The 20004-nt window shown below is 40.6% G+C and overlaps 1 long non-coding RNA gene across 5 annotated transcripts; it reads left to right on the top strand.

The window, feature by feature from the left end:
• Nucleotides 1-14158: 14158 nt before the first annotated feature.
• Nucleotides 14159-19562, top strand: LOC113297655. Of its 5 annotated transcripts, none has more exons than XR_003333575.1 (9): nt 14159-14262; nt 14413-14495; nt 14661-14840; nt 15042-15128; nt 15288-15362; nt 15463-16073; nt 17094-17416; nt 17976-18042; nt 18817-19562. It is a non-coding gene; the product is annotated as an uncharacterized LOC113297655 (long non-coding RNA). The 5 variants fall into 5 exon arrangements; XR_003333576.1 differs by having other exon boundaries at nt 14159-14495; nt 15463-15507; nt 16032-16073; XR_003333574.1 differs by having other exon boundaries at nt 14159-14495; nt 14690-14840.
• Nucleotides 19563-20004: the final 442 nt, after the last annotated feature.

The following is a 20004-nucleotide window of genomic DNA, read 5'->3' as shown; positions in this document are numbered from 1 at the left end:
CGGGTAGTAAGGAGTAGAGAAGACTTGCTTAATTCCATATTCTTCGAGTAACTCTCGTACTTGCTTGTTGGCGAAGGGAGTGTCGTTATTAGTAATGATGTGCTTAGGCACGCCAAACCGACAAATGATGTATTCCTTAATAAATGCTGCAATTGTTGCTCCAATAGTCCCTCGTAGAGGAATGGATTCAACCCATTTGGTAAAGTACTCTGTTGCGGTTATGATATACTCATGCTGCTTTGACGATGGCGGATTAATCTTCCCAACGATGTTAAGTCCCCAGCTGTAAAATGGCCAAAGACTACTTACCGAGTGCAAGGGAGTAGAAGGTACGTGGATGAGGTTCCCGTGAATTTGACATTCGTGGCACTTTTGAACAAACGTTGTTGCATCGTCCTCCATAGTTGGCCAGTAATATTTTTTGTGTATCTGGAGGAATAATTTCTTCTTCCCCTGATGTTCACCTTCATGCGTCTCTTTTAACATAATTGGGATTTCCACCTCTACCAGGCATCGTAGTAAGTCACCTCCAAAGCTTTTAGGATACACGATTCCTTCAAGAAACACGAATCTTTTGGCTCTTTGCTTCATCTTGGTTGCATCCTTCTTGATGGTAGGGAGCACGCCGTCGCGAAGGTAACTGACGTATGGGTCTCGCCAGTCCCCAGCGTGGCTAACGTTGAAAACCTCCAATTGGTGTGGCGGTGCTTGACAATTGGAGAAAGACCCTTGAAGCGAACGAGATTGAGTCTCCATATCTGGCCAGTAGTAGCCAAGGCGTTGAAGATGACGGTAAAGAGTCACCGCCAACGTTTTCCCACAAATTTCTCCGTGAACATGGTTAAGCTGTAGTTGTGCTTCTTCGTCTCCAAGACATCTCGACAAGGATCCATCTGGATTTCGATGGTACTGGACTCCGTGAAGCATGAAGAAGTTTTGTAAGGTTTTGAGACTAACCTTTCCTTGGGAAAGCGAGCTGTTAAGCTCTTGAATAATCGGGGTTCTCCAATCACTGGCTTCAGTATCCTTGGATTGTGAAAGCCATGTTGATGTTACGTCCCGCCTTCTCACCGTCAAGGTTTCTTCCAAGCCCTCGAATTGCAACTTCGAGGCTAATGTGGCTAGACAATCGACATGTTTGTTGTTGTTGCGACCGACATGAGTTATGGTCGCATCAACGAAGTAATTCAATAACTTTTGCACCTCAAATCTATACGGGGCCAGTGTTACCTCTTTCAGTGCGTATACTCCATTCATTTGGTTGACCAGTAACTTGGAGTCACCTCTTACTTCCAGGTGCGTTGCTCCAGCTTGTTTGTCCAGCGACAATCCTATGAGGAAGGCTTCATATTCTGCTGAATTGTTGGTGCACTGAAAGTCCAGCTTGAAGGAATGCGAAAATACTTCACCGGTTGGAGATACTAGAACCACACCCTCTCCTCCAGTATTACTGCTAGGTGTGGAGGAGCCATCGAAATATAGCATCCATGCTTCTTCTTTGATAAAAGAGATTTCTGGAAATTCCCCAGGAAGGTCTTCGTGCAGTGCGGTGGTACCCTCTCCTAGGAAAGCTGCCAGCAGATCTTCTACTGTTTTCCCTTTAATATCCCTTGGAGGAGCACATTTTATACCGAGCTCTGACATTTGAAGGAGCCATTTGGTTGGCCTGCCTATCAAGGCTGGTATTGAGAGTAAGAATTTGACAGGATCGGCTTTAGCTATTAGCACCACTTTGTTCGACAGCAGATAATGCCTAAATTTCTGAATAGAGTGAATCAGGGCTAGGCATGCTTTTTCCGCCTTAGGGTATCTGAGCTCAGCATCTCTCAAGGTTCGACTGAAATAGTATATAGGGTGTTCAATTTCTTCATCGTCTTCCTGAGCGAGGAAAGCTCCAACATCAGCGTCGTTGGAAGCAGTGTAGAGGCACAATGGTGTTCCTTGTACGAGAGATTTCATGACGGCTGGTGATGACAATATTTGTTGAATCTTCCGAAACGCCTCTTGTTGTGGCACGACCAAGACAAACTTTCTCCCTTTTTCAGCAAGGGCGTGAATGAAGCAATAAGTTGGGATAAACCGTATATAAAACGCCGAATGTAGTTTACCTTGCCCAAGAAGCTCTGAAGTTTTTTTACAGTTCGTGGAGGCGACATCGTGGGGATGGCTTGGGTATTAGCTGGGTCGACTTTGATTCCTTCGACAGTCACCTGGAATCCCAGAAATTTTCCCGAGGAGACGCCAAAATCACATTTCAAAGGGTTCATTTTCAGTTTGTACTCATGACACCTTTCAAATACTTATCGCAGAACCTCCGTGTGGGCTGCTCGAGTTCTTGATTTGACCACTATGTCGTCTACGTAATCTTCAACTTGCTTGTGCATCATATCATAAAAAATTGCGGTCATGGCGCGTTGGTAGGTAGCGCCAGCATTTTTCAAACTGAAAGGCATCACAATATAATAAAAGTTTCCGAGAGGAGTTCGAAAAGCTGTCTTACTTGCATCATGCTCATACATCCTTATCTGATTATAGCCGTTGTACCCATCCATGAAAGAGAACATGACATGTCCGCTGGTGGCGTCTACTAGCATATCAATGTTCGGAAGAGGAAAATCGTCCTTGGGGCAGCATTTGTTCAGATCCCTAAAGTCAACACATCACCTGATTTGACCGTTTTTCTTATTTGTAGGAACCACATTGGCCAACCAGGTGGGATGGTGAATGGGTTTGATGAAACCGGCGGCTAGCAACTTCTGAATATCAGTTTTGATTTGTTCCTCCACATCGTGTCTGATCTGCCTTGGAGATTGCTTCACTGGTTTGGATCCAGGTATTATATGTAGATGATGAGTGACCAGTTTTTCATCCAAGCCAGGTATTTCCTCGTATGTCCACGCGAATACATATTGATATTCCTTAAGAAGGTTCACAAGTTTTGCGCGTTCATCTGCACATAGAGCCGAGCTGATGGAGACGGGCCGCGGGGATTCTTTGCTTCCGATGTTGACAATTTCGAATTCATTTGTAGTGGAGTTGGTGCCGTCTTGTAACTGCCGAGGAGCGTCTGGTACTTCTTCTTGTGGCTTGTCGTTATGATTGTATTCCATTGGGCGGAGAGACTGGATGGTAGTTTCCCCTGCTAATTGCTAATAGCGGCGCCGATATATGGTTTTCCTTTTTTCATCATGACTTGCAAAAAAAGCCCGCTCCCTCTTGGTATGAGGATGAGCCAAATTTCCGTTTGATGAGGGAAAATTGGTGTGCCCTGTCGGTGGAGATGTGCCGTGAGGCTGGGTCCCTTTGTTTAGTGAAGCGAGTCTGTCCTCCTCCTTAATTGAAGACCATGTAGGGAGTGGAGTGCAGTAAACCTTGCCTGATGAGTCTCGTGAATTTTCCCTTGGCTCGAACAGATCCACGCCAAAAATTAGTGCATAAGGAGACAATGACGCGGGAATGCAGACAACTTTTTCATTCAGCATGGTTTTCAGGCATTGGTGATACGTTGAACGGATGATCCTGTTGTCATGGAGCCACGGTCTTCCCAGTATCATGTGGTAGTCCGGCTATTTCTATATTACTTCGAATTTTACCTTCGACTTGACTGGTCCCACTGACAGATTCAGACTGATATATCCATACGTGTTGGTTTGTTTTCCTTTGAAATCCATCATCATGGTAGGCTGTCGTACGATTTTATTTGGACGCACCTTGGTTGTCCTGAGCGTTCTAAGAGTAATAACATTCGAGGATGATCCTGTATCGATGAGAGCCCTTTTGAATTCTGAATCCTTGATGCGTGTAGTGACATGTAGGGCTATGTTATGACTTTCTTCTGCCATCATGTCGTCTTCAGTAAATGTAACATTGTTGACGGACGTCTCTGACACTCTTGAAATCTCTGGATGTGAAGGAGCCAAGCGCGCATCTAAGGCTATTTGATTGATCGCAGCAAATGTGTCTGCTCGCTGATCCTTTGAAAGGTGTAGAAGTTCACATAAAATTTCTACCAAAGAGGCTGCTTCCTGGTCCGATGGCCTCTGGTTGGTAGTGAAACTGTTGACTTGAGGACGATCATTCGGGGCGTCATCCCCCAACGTCGGAATTTCTGGGACAGGGAAGCCTCTCCAGTATGATGTCAATTTGACGAGAAAATTGAGTATGTTGTTTATCGTCTCCTTCATCAGGTCCATGTTCCTTGTGTGGATTTCCTGAACTCGCGCCAACTCGACCAATCTTAGGATTTCTTCATTGGCTGCGTCATTGGGTATATCATTGGGAGGAGAGATGTCGCCATGTGCAAGATTCTGAGCGGAATTTGGATTTGTGGAATTAGTTTTAAGACAAACCATCTTTTTGAAAATTGGAGTTGCATTCGAGAGATTAATCTCCCACTGTGGTCGCCAGTTGTTTTGGGGTAAAAACTGTTTCTGCTGGTTTGGTAAATTTGGGTGTGTTGTTGAGAAACAAATTTAGACCTAAAAAAATGCACTGCACGGGAGTACTTTAAATTCGAGAGATCAATATGTCTCGAAGAAGGTGTTAGGGAGGGAAGCGAAGAAGGTGTTGAGACCAGAATGGTTAATTCTGAAGGTGTGGCTATTTTATGACTTGTATCAGAATATGGAACTGGCTTGCGGAATGTAAGTTATCAGTTCTCTTGTGTTTTTTTTGGATACTTGTGTTGTTGTTAACCAAAACTCTGTTGTCTGGTCGAAATAGGTAGAAACCTATTTATACAAGTCATAATTGAACGTACCCTGATCTCGTAGGAAGTGGGAGTGATTGAGTGATGGAGAAGTGGGGTAATGTATAAACGCTAGAAACCACGTCCCCACTATGAAGGAAACGGGTTAGTTTACACCCACTACTTTGTGCCGCCACTAACTGCCCGCTTTCCTGACACTTTCTTATAATGGGCGTGTTGCACGCCGCACGATGTAAACCGCCATACCAATACCCTGATGAGCATCCCCCAGTTTGTGACATATTTGATGTCTCGAGTATTTTCGTGGAAAATGTGCAGCATATTGTTCAGTGGGTCTTGTATGCAAGACCTAATTGTTCTGATCAATCGTGCGCCATCTGGGTGGCGGATGATCATGTTGTGGCAAGTCAAGTCATGGGACTTGCCGTGGGAAAATGGCGTGTGAACATGAGACTTGCCATAGGCCGGTCAATTCTGTGGCGAATTTGGACGGCTGAGATTGGAATTCATGAGAGAAGGTGGCCATTGATTATGACCACATTCCGTTGACACCTGATAGTAGCATAGTGGCGCCATTGGCACATGCCAGTGACATAGCGGCATATTTAGCGGATGCTAGTGGCACAGCGGCATGGTTGGCATATGCCAATGGCATAGCGGCGCAAATAGCGCCTGGCGTAGCAGTGGCCGCTATATTTTGGCATATTGGTGTTAGGCCCCAATATGGCTTGGCAACCGTAGTTCCAGTTGCCATATCAATATGAATGCCCTAGGTAGCATAACTTGTCTTGGTTGGCATATCAACCTTACCTAAATTAGGGTTTGGCATACCGAAACCCTAATTAACGCGTGTGGCATGTGGCTGCGCCACGGTGACGTTTTTTGTGCAAATGGTGCCATGGCCACGTCAAAGGAGCTATGGAAGGGCCATAACGCGGGGACGGCCACAAGAGCAAGAGTAGCTATGATTGGATATAGCATGGCGCCATTTTTAGGGTTTCCTGGGCCCGCATGGATCGTGGCACGTTGTGGGGCCCAAAGTGGCGTAATCTGAGCCACAACCAAAATTAGGGTTTCAACTAACGCCACTAAAGCAAAATAGTGTTCTAGTTGGGATACTCTGACTGGACTCTGTTATGGCGTTGGCCACGAACAAAAAGTGAGTTAGCACGTAAGCACGTTGTTTGTAGCGGAATGGCACGTTTGGCATGCTGTTGTGGCATGTTTGGCATGCTGTTGTGGCATGTAGGCATGTTTGGCATGCCAATAGCATGTTCGCGCGGTTTGGCACATTTGGCATGCCATTAGCATGTTGGCGCGGTTTGGCACGTTTGGCATTCCATTGGCATGCTGGCGCGGTTTGGCAAGCTAATTGGTATTGCGACCATCCGGCGTAATTTTCCTCTTTTAATACTGTGGCAGGTTCAGAGCAACCTGATTGGTCAATAGAAAAGGGGGTCAGCCAAACATAGGGCGTGGCCACATCTTCTAGTGCACGTGGAGGGTTTAAAGCGACCTGATTGGCCGATAGGAAAGAGGGCCGAAAAGTATGGGCCTGACCACAACTCATGTGCATGTGGCGGATTTAGAGCGACCTGATTGGTCGATAGAAAAGAGGAGGTCCGACAAGCAGCATGGGGGCGTGGCGATCTGCAGGTGGCGCCGGCTGGCCTATGGCACGACCACACCTCTCTTTGTTGTTGCTCCTATTTTCCGCGGCTCCTCTTTTATTCCTTGTTTTCTGATTTTGGTTAGGACTTTGCACCTACTAATCCATGGCGGATCAATTGCCTAGGTTTAGTTTCGACCAGCAAGGTCTGATATACTGCGCATGGCGCAAAAAACCTAATTTTTGCAAATTAATTAGGTTGGTATTTGAATCTTGTGAATTTTCACAAAATTGATTGAATTGTGCATGTTGACACATAGTTCTTTAAATTTATTGCCAAAGAACAGCACGCTTTCCGATTGAGTACTTTTATGCAAACCTTAACCTTGATACTTCGGGAAATTCATGCTACTCAGCTTGCGAGTGAACACTAATTGTCATGTCATATCAATATTAAGGGTTCAGCCGGGGAACATAGCACAGAAAAGTATTCAATGAGCCTTATATTAATGAATAATACAAGCAAGGTGTTGAAATTTACAGAATATCTGGGATTGTTGCTACATGCACCATTTTGGATAAATTTCATGTAAATATATTGATTTTCTCAATAAATGCACCAGTGAAAAGATTGTGAACTCATCACTTTTACATGGCTCTGTCTCTTTGCAGAATGACAGTATATTAAATGCAGGGTTGTACAATTTTAGCCCTAAACTAAAAACCACCATCAACACCACCTCAAAAGATACTATGAAGAAAGATGGGACATATCCAGGTATGCAGCTTCGCATGAACACGATTTCCCTAATGCTCATGTGCTTTCTGTCAGAATGCAGCGTTACGTCTGAAGCGGATGCAAAAGTATTAGGCTGGACTACAAATGCGTGAATTGGTGCCCAGGGACGAAAGTAAATTGCATACATATTGTCAAGAAAATCGACGAGCCTTAAGCTAGGTCTTGCACGTTTCTTCAACCAACAAAGTATCCTAGCTCCTCCAAATATGCTAGAAAGTGAATCCACAGGACTAGGAGCATAACTTTTAAAATGCTCCCACAACCACGCTTGGAGAAACGCAATATGAATGTATGAGTCAACCTTCATACATCCGTTGGAGGCGTACATGTCCGCCGCTAGACAATCTAGATGGGTATATAAGGAACCGAGGAATAAGCTGCATATTGGGAGAGCAATACCTTACGCCAGCCTAATAGCAAATTTAAAGAGTTTCTGACTTATTTCCTTCTTTCCAGAGCCATCATCAAAAACATCCCTAGATAACCATAAGGATAAAAACGCAGCAACGCTGAGCGCATCATTCAATACCTGATCCGGTTTCGGTTTCGAGGGGAACCATTCAGACACCCACCAAGTATACAAGCATTTCTCATCCTTCCCCTTCCGATAATATTCTTAAACCTTCTCGACTAGAGCGGCATGCATTGTTTCTTCCTCCTCGGATAAGCTAAAGTCAAGGTTTCCTACAACCGGAAGATTCAACAGAACAACTATACTCTCCAATGTGTTAGTCATCTCGCCCCATATACATATGCCCGTATGGGTGTTCATGTTCCATCTAGAAATGAAGTTAGTCAAACCTGCAACATCCTTTCTAATGTAAAGTGTTGCGGACGCCATGACAGCATCCACAATTTGCGCCTTAATCAAATTGTTCCTGACACAGTCATTACTCATCATGTATTTCATCCATCCATCATAAGCGGTCAATGGGTTATGGCAAATTTTAAAATCAATGGGAGAGGCTGGATACTCGTTCCTTTGAAGACAAAACCTTATGACACGCTCCGGAGAAATCGATTGAGCAGTCTCTTCATTTTCTGAACCAGTAAGGAGGGTCATTGCATGTTTGGGGTGTGTTCTTGCAACTATGAAGGACTTTGTGAAGAATTCATCATCCACATTTGGCTTATTTTTTGAGCCGTTAACACTTCCCAGTTTGGCCACAGAAGCATCTCCAGGTGACATCTTAACAAGAATCTACTGAGTCCGCTTTTGAATAATTACAACGAACAAGATAGAAAAGGTCACTACGTCGGAAAAACCACATGTGCAAAATTTTGTCGAAGCTTAATACGGTCATTAATGGTCGGGTTTACATGAGGAAATATGGAGCTCGCGCGCCAATAACAAGGCCCTCGAGAATTATACCCACGACCGAAAAACCTAAAACTAGGTTTCTGAAAAAGAGGAAGAAACAGCAGCGACGCTTACCTTAAACTCCCGCTAGCCTTGATGTGATCTCGCCGCCGCTTCGCGACGGATGTTCAACTCCAACACTATCAACAAAGGAGATCTACTTGGGATCAAACGGGATTTCAGAAGATATAAAAGCAGCCAATACGAAGTGCTAACCTTGCTGCTGGCGAACACAACCTTACTGATGGAACTGTTAATCGCGTCGATGAAGGGAGACCAGCTACCACAGGTGGAGCATTGCGTATTAAAAAAACAAAAAGAGGGAGGCACAGACGGGCGAGCAAACAAGGAAAAAAAAAGGGATAACCCCCTTTTATACGCATAGCGGTTTTGGAGTTTGAATAGAAAGGGGTTCCTTTTTGTGCCACGCCTAGAGAAAGGCAGTTGGCCACGCGGCGTCATCGCTCTAAGGCCGAACAATTAGAACACCAAGACCACCGCTCGAAGGCCAAACAAGGAGCGCGCCAAGATCACCGCTCTAAGACCGAACAAGCAGCGCGCCAACATCACCAGCCGCCCGTACCTACTGCCAAAGAACGGTCAGAATATTTCTGGTAATCTCTACATGTCTCTCCTTTTCGATTTTATCTTCGTCTGTAACCATCTAGTGTTTACCTCGCAACAATGTCACTATTACGTGCTAAGCAGGTGACTTAATATTGATGGTGGTTTTTAGCTTAGGGCGAAAACTGTAAAAGTATGTCTATCTGACCCGACATCAGAAGTAGTAGACCTTGATATATCAAAATTCCGCAGGGAATTTGGAGAATATATCAAAATCTGATGAGTTCCTATGTCTCTCTTTATATTATTTTTAAACTCAAGCTCCTAGATGAATTGTTCACTAGTATAGAGCCTAATGAGTATATAATCTCCTAGCTGCATTGCTCACTAATGCCGGAGCCTACCGAGTATTTTTCCTATGCTATGTTCCCCAGTTGAAACCTTAGTATTGGTATGTTATGACGATTAGTGTTCGCTCGCAGCTAAGTAGCATGAATTTCCCGAAGTATCAAAATTAAGGTCTGCATGAAAATGCTCAATCATAAGATGTGCTAACTGCTCTCTGAGAATAAAAGGATTTTGTGTCAACACACAGAATTTGTTAAATTTGTTAAATTTTGTAATAACTCACAAAATTCAAGTTTTGACCTAATTAATTTGCAAAAATTAGGCTTTTTTGCGCCTGTGCAAATATCTCAAACCCTATTGGTTGAGGCCAAACCTAGGCAAGCTAGGAAACTAATCTTCCATGGAGCTAGTAGGATCAAAGTCCTACCAGAAAACAAGAAATAAAATAGGAACCGCAGAAAATAGGAGCAACAACAAAAGGAGGCGCGACCATGTCACATGGCCGAACAGTTTAGGCGCCACCCACAGACGACCACGCCCCATGCTGCTTGACCGACCCCCTCTTTCATATCGACCAATCAGGTCGCTCTAAAGCCGCCACACACACTTAAAGTGTTTCCAGGCCATGCTTGCCGACCCTATTTCCCACCGGCCAATCAGATTGCTCTAAATGCGCCACATGCACTCGGGATATGGCCACACCTCATGCTCGCGGGCCCCATTTTCTATCGACCAATCAGGTCGCTCTATACCCGCCACACGCATTAAAAGGCCAAACTATACCAAATATCCACCATGCTAATCGGCATGCCAAACGTGTCATGCCGCGTCAACATGCTAATCGGCATGCCAAACGTGCCATGCCGCGCCAACATGTCAATCGACATGTCAAACATTCCATGCCGCGCCAACGTGCTAATCGGCACGCCAACATGCCACTCCGCCGCAATAACATGCCAACGTGCCACAAACAGCGCAGCTACGTGCTAACCCACTTTTTGTTCGTGGACAACGCCACAACAGACTCTAACCAGGGTATTCTTACCAGAAAAACACGATTTTGCTTTAGTGGCATTACTCGAAACCCTAATTCTTGGTCGTGGTCCAAATTACGCCACTTTGGCCCCACGACATGCCAAGAGCCATGCGGGATCCATAAAACCCTAAAAAAGGGGCCATGCTATGGCCACCCATGTATATCCTTGCACCTGTGGTCGTTCTCACATTATGGGCCTGCCATAATTCCTTTGACGCGACCATGGCACCATCTGCACAAAAAACATCAGCGTGCCGCGGCCACGTGCCATACGCGCTAATTAGGGTTCTGGCATGCCAAACTCTAATTTAGGTAAGGTCGCTACGCCAACCATGCCAAATAATGCTACATAGGGCATTAGGTTTGATACGGAAACTGGAGCCAATATTTCCGAGCCATATTTGGATCCAACCCCAATATGCCAAGATATAACGACCGCGGCTACGTCAGGCGTTATTCGCGCCTCTATGCCACTGGCATGCGCCAATCGCGCCACTGTGTCACTGGCATGCGCCAATCGTGCCACTGTATCACTGGCATGCGTCAATCGTGCCACTATGCCACTGGCAGGTAGCAATCATCCCATTACGCTACTGGGTGCCAATCGTGCCACCATGCCACTAGCGCCACTATGCCATCACCAGGTGCCAACGGAATGTGGACATAATCAACGACCACCTTCTCTCATGAATTACAAACTCAGCCGTCCAAATTCTTCACGGAATTGACCGGCCTATGGTAAGTCTTAGGTGACCAACCAAGACTAACTTAATAGCGTCACACGCCATTCTCCTGTGGCAAGTCTCATGACTTACTTACCACACATGGCTATTTGCCACCTAGTTTGCGCACAATTAATTAGAATAATTAGGTATTGCATACAAGACCCACTCAGCAATCTGCTACACATTTTCCATGAAAATACTCGAGACATCAAACATGTCACAAACTGGGGGATACTCATTAGGGTATTGGTCCGGCGGTTTACAGCATGCGGCGTGCAACACGCCCATTATAAGAAAGTGTCAGGAAAGAGGGCAGTTAGTGGCGGCAAGAAGTAGTGGGTGTAAACTAACCAGTTTCTTTCATAGTGGGGACGTGGTTTCTAGTATTTACACATTACCCCACTTCTCTATCACTCAACTACTCCCACTTCCTACGAGATCAGGGTGTGTTCAATTATGACTTGTATAAATAGGTTTCTACCTATTTCGACCAAAGAACAACAATTTTGGTTAACAACAGCACAAGTATCCAGAAAAACACCAAAAGAACTGATAGCTTACATTTTCGCAAGCCAGTTCCAAATTCTGATACAAGTTATAAAAAAACCACACCTTCATAATTAACCATTCTGGTCTCAACACCTTCTTCGCTTCCCTCCCTAAGACCAACCCTTCTCCTTCACTTTGTGACCGAAGTAAGACTGGAACGACCATTTCTTGGTTTAGGCCAGGATTGCACATATTGACCTCTCGAATCTAAAGCACTCCCGTGCAGTGCATTTGTTTAGGTATAAATTCGTTTCTCAATAACACACCCAAATTTACGAAAACCGACAGAAACAGTTTTTACCCCAAAACACCGGCATATAGCACGGGTTACTTTCTTATTACGCTTAGTTGAAATATACGGAGTGAACTTTGTTTTTAGGAGAATAAAAGTGAATATTTTATCCCTAACATATTTTTTTTCTCTCAAGTTTTTCAGGGCACAAAGACAAAACTTAGCCCTATTATTTTCTTCTTCTTTATTTTTATGCTGCCGACTGTCTTGAAATCTGGATAAATATAAGCAGTCAAGGTTTGAGAGAAGAGAAAAATCATTTATCTCAGAATTTTTTGTTCTTCAATCTCTAGGTTTTTTGTTTGATGGTTTCGTTTTGTTTCTTAAAACTGTTTTTTTTCTCTAGATTATGAATGAGATTGGAACATAAAATCTTTTGAAGTTCAGATGTTTTTTCAAAGTTGACAGTCAGGTGTTAACTTCTTAAGAATAACTTCCCATTGATTCTCATAGTGTACATGATTTCATGTAAATTTCATGTTGGGTTTTGTTCATTTTTTTTTATTGTGGAATAAAGTTTGAATTTTTATTGGTTTTTGAAAACGTGGGGGTATAACAACCACACCCAATATTTTGTTCGGAAATATGTATGGACTAAACTCCAATATAATTCCGAGAGCACCAACTTAAAAGTGAGACTCAATCAATAAATATATCGAAGAGTTTTATCTATTTCTCAATACAATCAGCAAATCGAACAGATAGAAATCCATGAGCCTGATTGATATGAGAATAACTTGGACGGTACCAAGACCAATGTACAAGTGTCAATCAAGTTCTATCCAACAAACAAGGTCGGATTTATCAACTGTGATTGAACTACGCACAACCTGTGATATTTCAATTATATAAACAAATATAATGCAGAAAAGAAATAACAGAGACACCAAAAATTTTGTTAGCAAGGAAACCGCAAATGCAGAAAAATCTCGGGACCTAGTCCAGATTTGAACACAAAACGTATTAATCCACTACAGACTCTATCCTACTACAAGTGAACTACGGACTGGAATGTAGTTGAGTCGTAACCAAGTCTCACACTGATTAAGGTATAGTCGCGTTCCTTACGCCTCTTCCCAGCAGGACTCTGCGCACTTGATGCCTTTAGATGATCTCACCCACAACTAAGAGTTGCTACGACCCAAAGTCGAAGACTTATAAGAAAATTTGTTTCCCGCAGATATATCTATTCTGGTTTTGTTTCCATCTTAAGATAAATCAAGTGAACAGGAAACTCAACTAATAATCTGGTCCTATACTCCCGAAGAGCAGCCTAAAAATATTAGTCACCTCCCAATAACCTAACTGATTAACAGAAGAAGTTATTGCGGAATCACAAGAGCCTGAGACGAAGAACTGTTGTGATTACTTTTTAGATCCTACCTATCGGAGATGATTCTCGAGTAAATCTTAGAAAACTCAATACGATAGAACAAGTAAGATCAGAATACACAACTACAGAGAAAACAGTTGTATCTGGCTTCACAAATCCCAAATGAAGTCTTCAAGTCGTTAACCTAATAATGGTTTTGGAACCTAGGTTAAAGGAGAATTGACTCTAGTTTGCAACTAGGACACACGAGCATGTCGGGATTAGGTTTCCTAGCTGCTAGAGTTCTCCCATATATAGTCTTTCAAATCAAGGTTGGTTATAATCAAAGCTAAAAAAGCTTAGTAACAAAGCAATTGGTATTCACCGCTAGATGAACTCCTGATTTAAGATTCAAGCTAAGTCTGCTTAGAAACTAAGAAATCAATCTCCACCGTTAGATGGTATTATCTTGATACACACAAATGAAATATTCCTATATTTAGATATGGATGAAACCGTACCCAAACGTGTATACCTTGTTGGCTCAATAATAATTAGGGATAATTGGTGTTTAATACTCAGGTTTTGACCAACACTAGGCTTTGGTCTAACATTTTTCCAACGTTAGGGTTTGTACCTGGACTAGACATTGAGCTACGTTGACTAGGTTAAATATTGATTTATATTTAGAAATTATTAAATAAATTAAAAACAAAAATTATAATCACTTGAATAAAAAATAGTGGTGTTTGTCTCCTTGATCAAAGAGTCAATCAGTGGACATGATTCATCGGAAAGGGTCATCCGGCAGTCACTAGCTTCTGGATGGAGTTTTGATTTCGACGGTCATGAATGATCTAAAAGTCCCTAATAAACACGAATTAAACCTAAGAGTTTTAATTCGGAAGGTAGGAAAAGCTACGGATGGAGTGCGAATAAGGACTAAGGGTTTCACAATTCGTACGAATTTGTTTTCTACACGGAGATCCATAAAAGGGACTCTTGACATCTATAAGATTATATGAATACTTTAGATACCTTTCGATGTTCTTTCAATAATTTTTCAGGGACATTTTCTGAGTCTTATATGGCTCGATTGTTCTTATGTAGCTCTTTGAAGAGGTCTGAAATTGAAACAACAATTAAGAGAGCTCAAAACGATCCAAATTCTCTTTCATTGGTTCCTGTTTAAGGTAATCCAAATCTTCTGTTAACATTATTCTCCAATTCTTGGATTTTTTTATTGATTCTTATTTATTCTGAGAGTCAGTTGTATTTATTGTGGAACTTTCAGTTATTATTATTTTGTTGATTACAGTATTGGGATGAGTTCATTTACAAATATCGTTTTCCATTAGATGAATTGGTGTTGATTTCTTTTCTTGAGGTTGGGTACGCAACTAAAGAGATTATACAGGCGAAGAACTTTTCTCTGGCTCCGTTGATCCTAATTCACTCAATATGAACTTTTCTCTGGCTCCGGTGATCCTAATTCACTCAATAATATGGAAAGAAGATGTGGACGTGGATTGAATAAGGTATAACCTTAACTACTCCTTTTGGTTCAACTTAATCTTAGATTTCTAATATGGAATTTCACAAATCAGTTTCACATGTGTATTTACTATTGTAGATTCTTATGTAGTGATTTCATTATGGAATCAGTCTACTTTAGTGTATATTTTCATTATGGGTGTTTACAATAATTTGATAATCCAATTTGGATGTGAATGCTATAGCTAGATCGAAAGATGAGACTGGATTTAGTAGATGGCATGTTTACTTGAGTTGAAAATTTCGACAAGATTGAATTTTGCAAGTCCAAGGTTCGTCTTTCTTTGAAACCTCTATAATACTTCATCTATATGCCAGACAAATATTTAGTATGGTTTCATAATTAGGTTCTCAGAACTAATTTTGTTATTGATTTACTTTTTTTTCTTTTCTTATTATAGCTGAAAACATTCGCTTTTTTCTTATTATAGCTGAAAACATTCGCAGATTGGTGTTGGGATACAAACACCATGGTGTCAGATTTATCAATTGGGTTCTCTGATTTTGTATGTGTTCACATTCTTTTTACTGTTATATGGTTTTTAAAATTCCTAATCTGGGTTTATTGATTGATCAAACCAACACTACTTCAATTGTTCACTGCAGAGGTCATTATCTCCCGAAGAGAGTTCAGACCCAGCAATCCAATAGGTTACTGATTTAGGCTTTGTTTAATTTGTTATTTATCACCAGCGAAAATTAAGTATAACACAATTTCTAGATGTGTACTTACCTAAAGGTAATTTATTGTTTAACGTTCTTTTTGATACCTGTTGACACTGAAATAACCTTATGGAATGTGGAATGTTACTCATTCGAATAAAAGTTTGCAATTTGCTTTGAATTGTCCAAATCTTGAGCTAAAATCGAGATAGATAAAAGACGAAAGGTGTGTGATTAACTAATTTTTTGTTAGATCAGTTTTTTGTTTTGAGTATCTTATCAAATGGTTCTATTCTTGCGTACATATTCAGATTGAGCAATCCATATCATGTCGTACATTATGGGTCAATTCTAAACAACTTCAAACTATTTGATAATCCTGGATATTTAGGAAACTGAAAAAAAGAAACAGATTGAATATTTGGTACTTAAATATAGTATACGTTTCACATTTTAACTTTATAACATTCAAGTCATAGATGCATTTCGCTCACATGTTACTGTTATATCAGGTAATACGATGGGGATGAGCTGTTGGGTCGAATTCCACCCAAGTAAGACTCTTAATATTTGAGCATATTTATATTCAGATTTTTTTCTAAATATTATGATCAAATGATGTACAATTTCTCATAACTTACAATAATAGTGGGCCATATGTTTGTAAAATTCCTAATCTGGGTTTATTGATCGATCAAACCAACACTACTTCAATTGTTCACAGCAGAGGTCATTATCTCCCGAAGAGAGTTCAGACCCAGCAATCCAATAGGTTACTGATTTAGGCTTTGTTTAATTTGTTATTTATCACCAGCGAAAATTAAGTATAACACAATTTCCAGATGTGTACTTACCTAAAGGTAATTTATTGTTTAACGTTCTTTTTGATACCTGTTGACACTGAAATAACCTTATGGAATGTGGAATGTTACTCATTCGAATAAAAGTTTGCAATTTGCTTTGAATTGTCCAAATCTTGAGCTAAAATTGAGATAGATAAAAGAAGAAAGGTGTGTGATTAACTAAGTTTTTTGTTAGATCAGTTTTTTGTTTTGAGTATCTTATGAAATGGTTATATTCTTGCGTACATATTCAGATTGAGCAATCCTTATCATGTCGTACATTATGGGTCAATTTCTAAACAACTTCAAACTATTTGATAATCCTGGATATTTAGGAAACTGAAAAAAAAAAAACAGATTGAATATTTGGTACTTAAATATAATAGACGTTTCACATTTTAACTTTATAACATTCAAGTCATAGATGCATTTTGTTCACATGTTACTGTTATATCAGGTAATATGATGGGGATGAGTTGTTGGGTCGAATTCCACCCAAGCAAGACTCTTAATATTTGAGCATATTTATATTCAGTTTTTTTTCTAAATATTATGATCAAATAATGTACAGTTGCTCATAACTTACAATAATAGTGGGCCACATGCTTGAAGGAACTTTGGTTCATTGTACCTTAGATTCTTATTAATCCTATCTTCTGGACAATGCAACTGATGATTTTCCAACAAAATTCTTTTGGGGAAATGATGTGATTTTTTATTGGCAAATTGAAGGGAGAGATACCATTGCCGACTTCGATAGTGTACTAGACAAAAAAAGTAACATAGACCTCATGAAATGATTTTGCGTTGGGGGATGTTGAATGTGGACGAGCTATTGAACCTCCAACTGTTATCTCTGACAAGTTGAAGTGCAGTAATCGTCGTTGTGGGCATCGTTGTGGTAGTTATGTGGCTGTACTGACGTAGGAAATAAAAACGATAAACTTTGTTCTAGCTGACTTCATTACTTGGTGTGAAATATCACAAATGATGTGAAAGGATGTTCCTGACTTTGTTTCTAAAGATACTGCGTACCTGCAATAAGTAAGTTGAAGGTAAATTATCTGCTTTCTAACCCTTTATGCCTATGAATGATATGGCTTAAGTATCTCTATATTTAATCCCACTTATATTAGGAAATTATACTTGGTGTCTTAGCTCAAATGGCAGAGCACATGGTTGTCAACCATGTCATCGTGGGTTCAACTCCCACAGATGGCACCACCATTTGAGTGAAACATGCTCGCTGTAATAATGTGAGCTCAATAGTAAATTGGTTTGGTAGTTCCTCCACTTTTGGTTTAGTGGAGTTGTCTGCTAATGTACAAGTACAGTTTCTTAGAATAGGGGGAAAATAGGTATAATAGAATTTTCTTGAGTTTCATTGCATGTATGTATGGCTTCTTCAAACTTAGCCGACAACAATGTATTTAAATGATTGTCTATCTTGGTCTAGCTAGCAAGTGTGCTAATGCTACAAAATTTTGAAGGTTCCTTACACTTTTTTCCATCGGTAATTAATAGGTGAATTTTTCTTCTTTCATTAAGTTGGTTGATATTTATAGAATGTTGCACCAAGCTAACTTTGGTTGGTTTCTCCATATTATTTTGCAGTGAATTGGCTGAGCTTGGTCCACTTTCAGGGATTGGATGTGATCGCTGCTAATCACCCCATACCTCGGTATTATGTTCCTTCCTGTAGCAATGATTCAATGATTAGAGCAGATACGTAGGATATATATTACTCTCACTCTGGGAAGATGGAAATATTAGTTATACATGAGTGAAACCTTACATGTTGTGGTGATGTGCTTGAATGGGTTTATATGGTTTATGGAATAGATTGTATTATTAGCGAAGGAATTGAAGGAGTGTTGGTGTCATTAGGAGCAAATCAGTTAGAAGCGAATATGACTTGAGAATATTTCAGAAAATAACTTTTCGTTGTTAATGTTTTTTGGTACTTTAGAACACAGCCTACTGAGAATATTAATTCCCTCGAGGACCATAATGCTTCTGGGAACTTATGAGAGTTCCAAGACCAAGTATGATTTCTAGACCACATCCATATCGTGTTATCCTTGCATTTTTAACTAATTTACTCGGAGAACCTGTCCAGTTGGATAACATTTAACACCGGATGTGCTAATTTTGTTGGTATCTTGAACATATTGATTTCTACTCCTTTGATATAACTTATAGAAATTGATTATAAATAAACTAGGAGAGTGAGGAGATTTTTGTGGATAATTTTTTTCTTGGATGCATGATAGTTCCTGGGATGCACCTTATTGTGAGGTGGTGCTAACATTTTTTTTTTCTAAAAAGAAAAGAACCTTGCCATTAGGTTCTCTGCAGTTCTTTTTTGTAGTAGTGCAAGATATCAGATGTTATAAATCTTCTATGCGTTTAAATTTACATGGTTGCTTTCTAATGCATAGTTATTGGTTGTTAGATTCTCCGTTTGTTGTAAGGCGGTGTAGGAAACAACAAGAAACCAGTGGAGTTTTTTGCTGGGGTGCACTCTACTTAGCCAGTGTAAGTTCTACTTTAAAGAAAACAAGAAGTGAACGGTAAGAGAACATAAGAAGTTGGGGAAGAAACAAGTTTGCTGTCAGTGGTTGATTGAAGTATCAAGTGGATCTTGGGGTCATGGACTGAGAAGATTGTATAATATTGGGGAATTCGATAAAGAATTGAAAGACGGATTTTCACCTGTTTTTGAGTTTGCACAGAGATAGTGAGAAATGGGACAAGTTTTATCAGCTGACAAACAGTGGATTAATCTTGGTTACTGCCATTGATTAGATTGATATAAACGGAGGAGATTACAGACTATTCTGGAGTCTGAAAAGTCAAGAAGAGTACGTAGGGAGTATGGATTGTCGAGAATATTGTTTGGTTTTGAATTTGTGTGGCAGAAAAATTAATTGATGTAGACGGTGCCTATTGTTCTATTCAAGTGAGAAATGGTGATGATTAAGAATTTCAAGAAACTGAAGTCTGTCTATAAGAAGGGGTTAAACAACATTTATGATGTTGGCCTCCTGATTGTTGGTATCATCCTGATCGTTTTTGTCCTTTTTCTCCATCAAGGAAGTCAGGCTCAATGGTTTGTCGACGGGCAAACACCATTTCATGCAAAACTGACGTGTACTTTATAACGAGGAAAACATAAATTGAATCCACGTATTCATTCACAAAGTGAAAATTTTGTTTTCTTTTATGAAGTTATTAACAAAAGTGAAAACATAAATTGACTCTACATATGAAGTTATTAACAAAAGCAGAATCTCGACCTTATAAAAGCTTTACCCCAGTGTAGGATCTAATTAGGCAAGAGACCCAAGACCATGACACTAGAAACGTCAAACTGCAAAGAAAAAAAAAAGACTAAACTTGATTGTGTTTATGTGAAGATGTTAATCACTTTATGGTCTCCTTTGTTTTTGTTCATGTTTAACTTAATTTCCTTATTAAAAAAACAACTGACCTTAAATAATTTCAGGGGCAGTCCCCGCTAATTTGATCGGACCAACGGTACAGTGGGCCACACGCGCCGACTAACTTATACGCTCAACCTTGAGATTTCTACCAAATCACAACTAATACGCTCAACCTTTAGATTTCAACCAATACACAA

The sequence above is a fragment of the Papaver somniferum genome, chromosome 7, assembly GCF_003573695.1.
Source record: "Papaver somniferum cultivar HN1 chromosome 7, ASM357369v1, whole genome shotgun sequence".
NCBI lineage: Eukaryota > Viridiplantae > Streptophyta > Magnoliopsida > Ranunculales > Papaveraceae > Papaver > Papaver somniferum.
This window is presented reverse-complemented; position numbering and strand designations above follow the sequence as displayed.